The sequence below is a fragment of the Penaeus vannamei genome, chromosome 8 (assembly GCF_042767895.1).
Source record: "Penaeus vannamei isolate JL-2024 chromosome 8, ASM4276789v1, whole genome shotgun sequence".
Classification (NCBI taxonomy): domain Eukaryota; kingdom Metazoa; phylum Arthropoda; class Malacostraca; order Decapoda; family Penaeidae; genus Penaeus; species Penaeus vannamei.
The window spans coordinates 35,446,595-35,451,594 of NC_091556.1; the positions used below are offsets into that span (position 1 = coordinate 35,446,595).

At 48.3% G+C, this 5,000-nt stretch overlaps 1 protein-coding gene across 9 annotated transcripts in view; it reads left to right on the forward strand.

Annotated features, from left to right (window-relative positions):
* The window catches only part of Pgant5 (polypeptide N-acetylgalactosaminyltransferase 5), a 460,721-nt gene that overhangs the window by 376,044 nt on the left and 79,677 nt on the right, over positions 1-5,000 (forward strand). For all 9 annotated transcript variants that reach the window (XR_011398700.1, XR_011398701.1, XM_070124613.1 and 6 more), the window contains exon 3: positions 4,442-4,480. The gene's annotated coding sequence lies outside the window, so the exon portion shown is untranslated. The remainder of the gene's footprint in view (positions 1-4,441; positions 4,481-5,000) is intronic.

Here is a 5,000-nt window from a genome sequence, read left to right on the forward strand (position 1 = left end):
CTCCCCCAGAATGGACATCGCGCCTGATGGAGCTGCGAAGGGATGCGGATGGCGCCGCTGACTTTTCCCGAATTAAAAGTTACCACGTTATCATGTGAAAGACGAACGAGCGGAGACTTAGTCCAAGTTAGACGGCGAGGCTGACGCTCCAAGTTCCCCCAGACTCGGCGAGACAGTTTTACCTGCGCGGGAGGGCGGGAGGGCGGGAGGGCGGGAGGGCGGAAGGGAACTGCAGGAGTCGCGCGTCACTCCCACTTTTGGGCTCGCGACTTGAATCTGAATGCGTGAACTCCGCAACTTTTTGGGGTTAATGGCAATTAAATCTCAATCTCTCTCTCTCTCTCTCTCTCTCTCTCTCTCTCTCTCTCTCTCTCTCTCTCTCTCTCTCTCTCTCTCTCTCTCTCTCTCTCTCTCTCTCTCTCTCTCCTTCCCTCCCTCCCTCCCTCCCTCCCTCCCTCTCCCTCTCCCTCTCCCTCTCCCTCTCCCTCTCCCTCTCCCTCTTCCTCTCTCCGTCTCTCCCACCCTCCCCCCTCTCTCCATCCCCAACCTCTCTCCCTCCCTCCCTCTCGTCCTCTCTCCCTCTCGCCCTCTCTCCCTCTCTCCCTCCCTCGCTCTCTCTCTCTCTCTCTCTCTCCCACTCTCTCCTTATGTCTATACACATGCACTTATTGGTAAGAAAATATACATGCCAAAACATGCCTCTCCGCTGCCGCCTGCAGTCCCCAGCCCAAGTATCGCCCGGTGCCATGCAGAAACCCTCCCAGGCCATGCAGTGTACAGTGTCGCGGGTCGCCTGACCAATTCCGTGATCGGGAAAATCGTTGTTGATCTAATGCGCGTCAGTCAGCCTCGCAGGCACTGTCTCTGGAGGCCGGCACCGCGGCCCGTCAGACAGGCAGCCAGGGAGGCCGGAGGCGAGGGTTGCAGCGGCCGAGGATCCTCCCGTCGTGAGCTCTTCCAGGTTATCCTGCACAGCCCGCTTGGAGGAGGCCCGGTTGGTCTGTGCGCAGTGCGGGGCGGATTTCGAAGTGGGACTGGTAGGTGAAGTGTGTGTGAGAAGTAGTTAGGGCAAGGGAGGGAGAGGGGTGTCATTTGCGAGGTCGGAGTGTGATGGTTGTTGTCCGTCCTTTGCACGTCATCTTGAGCAGGCACAGAAATCTCAAGCAATAGCCGTCTTAGATTTATATCTTACATTTTTGCATTCACGCAGACGTTCGAGTGCGCACACACACTCACTCACTCACATCCGCACTCGCACCCTCACACGTCGCGAAACAACCACCCCATCCATAAAAGCACGCACGCACACCCCGACCCTTAAAGAACGGCGACTTGCCTGCCCAGCGGCCGAACGCAAAGGACAGTCCCCACGGCGTGCTAATCCCCGCCTGCCCCGCCGCCACTGGGCCTTTGGGAAGAGCCTGTGGTTAGCCCGAGGGATGAGTCTGAAGCCCAAGATTTCTCATCATTATTTTGCCGGGCTGTTAGACGTCACACACACGCGAGGAGCTAATCAGGGCTGAGGATCCGGAGGGTGGGAAGACAGCAGACGTCGGCCAGGGGGATATTTTTCGATGGATAACGTGTAGAGGAGCCTTGTTATATATTAAAAGAATGTATATAATGGCGGGTAAAGGTGTTCATCTGCGTGGGATGATGAGACGTCTAGCAAGGGAAATATGCCTCTCTCTCTCTCTCTCTCTCTCTCTCTCTCTCTCTCTCTCTCTCTCTCTCTCTCTCTCTCTCTCTCTCTCTCTCTCTCTCTCTCTCTCTCTCTCTCTCTCGCTCTCTCTCTGTTAATGAGAAAGAACAAGGAGAACAAGAACGGTTGACGGCCTCGCTCCACTGACGAGAACAGTGCAGAGATTCACACGTGGATAATGATTTTTCTTTGTGAGACAGGGAGAGGAAGGGTGCAAGGAAGGGGGGGGGGCTTTGGGGGGTAAGGGGAAGGATGGGATTGGAGAGAGAGAGTGAGGGAGAGGGAGAAGGAGAGAAGGAGGGAGGGAGGGAGAAGGAGAACGATAAAGGGAGAGAGATAGATAGATAGATAGAGAGAGCGGTGGGGGAGAGGGAGAAAGATAGAGACATAGTGACAGAGGGAGAGGAAAGGGGAGAGGGTGGAGGAGAAGGAGACAGTCAGACAGACAGACAGAAATGAGAAGAGAGAGGTTCACTTTTTGATATGCTCTCGCCGCCATGCATTTAATTGATTATAGCAATCTGAAAATGCATCCAGCAAAGGCGAAAGAGCAGAATAACAAAAAAAGGAAATCATCCCATTTCATAGCCTTTTCCCCCGCATGTTTTTCCTGCCACACTTCTCGGAAAATCGTGCAAGATAGCCAGTCGTTTGATTTCAGGGAGAGAATATCAAGGAATCCTCAGCTCCCAGGAAATACCATCGCATGTCTCCGCGGCTTTTGCACACGGGTTGTCATGCAAGGACGCGGTGCTCCGTGGGCGGCGACACGACCTCGGCGGTTGCGCGATGAGAGGTAACCTTCGGCGGGTTTGTTTATTTTCGTTCGCGGTTGACAGACGGACGGGCGACTTGGCCAACTTTTTCTGGGACGAGATCAGCTACGGGACCTTTGGGAAACTTGGGGGGGGAGGGAGGGAGGGGGTGGAAATGAGGAAGGAGGGGGAAGGGAGTGGTGGAAATGGGGGATGAGGGGGGAGGGAGTGGAAATGAGGAACGAATGGGAAGGTGGGACGGGTTGGAAATAAACTCAGGGGGAAACGGGGGGTTGGAAATGGGGAACGAGGGGAAAAAAATGGGAAGGGAGAAAGGAAGGAGGATACAAGGTCGGGGAGGGAACGAGGGAATAAGGAAATAGGAAGAGGACACAGAACGAGGGATTGTGTGACGAAGTAACGAAATGACGAGCGAGGAAAGAGAAAAAGGGAAGGAGGGAACAAGATATTGGGAATGGATACGATGAAACGAGGAATGAGGAACGGGACACGAGAGAGAGAGAGAGAAAAAAAGACGGGGAAGGATCAAGGAAATGTAAAAGACACGAGGAAACACGTACACAGTAAAGGAAGGAGAAAAACACGAAGAAATGAGAAAAAGAGAAAGGAGAAACAAAAGGAAAATAAACAATTACTTCCTGATCGAACGAGAAGTGAGATCTCAGTGTCGAGCGAGCCTATTGGAGGAGGAGAGGGGGAGGGAGGGGGGGGAGAAGGCCGTAATGCAACCTGCTTGACTTAGTAATCTCATTGTTGTCTTTTTTATATGCTGCTAAGACCGGGATTACTCTGTTCAGTGTTCTTATTTTGGAATTATGTCCGTCGAGCTGTTTTTTTTTTTTTTGTAATAGCTGTTTTTTGTTCAGTAATATGTAGGTGTTGTATATGCGGTGTGATCAGGTTAATAACGTTCATGTGTGAAATTGAAGTTTTTGTATGTTTTGGGGGGAAGACGGAGGGGAGGAGAGAAAAAAGGGGTGGGGGGAGGGGACGGGAGGGGAGAGCGGAGAAAGAAGCGGAGACTGGAGAGAGGAGAGCGGAGAAAGGAGGGGAGAGAAGAGAAAAGAGAAAGAAAAAGGAATGAGAGAAAACAAACAAACTAAAAGAGGGAGAGAGATGGGGGGGAGGGGGACGAACAAACAAACCCAAAGAGGGCGAGAGAGAGAGAGGGGGGGGGGGGGCAGCAATCATAAACATTTTCAACGCATCCCCTTTATCTGTTTTCTTTTATCCAGGCTTAGATTGGACACACTTAGAGGCTCTGTGCGCTCAATCCACAATCCATTTGCTCCTCCTCCTCCTTCTAGATCGACCTGGCGGGATAAACTTCTCAAAATGTTATTTGGGTTGTTTAACCTTCGTTCCTTTCCGCCATTTTTATTCCTGCTTCTCTTCAGTTCCTTCCCTCCATTTTTATTCATGTTTGTCCAATTCCTTTCCGCCCTTTTTATTCCTCCTTGTCTTCAGTTCCTTTCCGCCCTTTTTATTCCTCCTTGTCTTTAGTTCCTTTCCTCCATTTTTATTCGTTTGTCTTCAATTCCTTTCCGCCATTTTTATTCCTTTTTGTCTTCAATTCCTTTCCGCCATTTTTATTCCTTGTCTTTAGTTCCTTTCCTCCATTTTTCTTCCAATTTGTCTTCAATTCCTTTCCGCCCTTTTTATTCATGCTTGTCTTTAGTTCCCAATCCTCCATTTTTATTCCTTCTTGTCTTTAGTTCCTTTCACCCATTTTTATTCCAACTTGTCTTCTTTCTCTTTCCTTCTTTCTTACTTTTTATGTTTTGCTTTGTCTCCTCTCGTTTTAGTGCTATATGACCTCTGATGTCTAGCACATTTATTTTCTTGTCATTATTACTTACTTACTTGTCTCCTCTCGTTGTCATTTCGTTCTTTTCGCTTTTCGTTATATTGTGAGTCCTTTTCACTTTCTGAAATCTCATGTTCTTTCCGCTTTCTTTTCTAGGCTGTCTGGTCTGTCTCCCAATCAAGACGGATTTTTTAGGTAAGTTTATCATATATTTTTTTGTTTGGTTGTCTGTTTAAAGAAGCATACGCATTTCACGAACGCACACGCACGCATATGTATCTCTGTGTGTGTGTGTGTGTATGTATGTGTGTGTAATAATAATAATAATAGTAATGATTTAGGGTTTGTTATGATAGGCTCTAGTGATATCAGTCAAATTGTGGCTTGTCTGTTTATTGTGCTTCTAAACCACCCCCTGTGTGCGAGGAATGTGTGTGTGAGTGTATATATATATATATATATATATATATATATATATATATATATATATATATATATATATATATAGATATATAGATAGATAGATAGATAGATAGATAGATAGATAGATAGATAGATAGATAGATAGATATACATACATATATACATGCGCACATACATACATACTCATATATACACAATATATATTCACCATGAAAACCACCACCTTCGCTTCTTCGAAGGTCAGTCTTCACTCTTCATCAGACGCTCGGCCACAGATGCAAGCGGTGCAGAT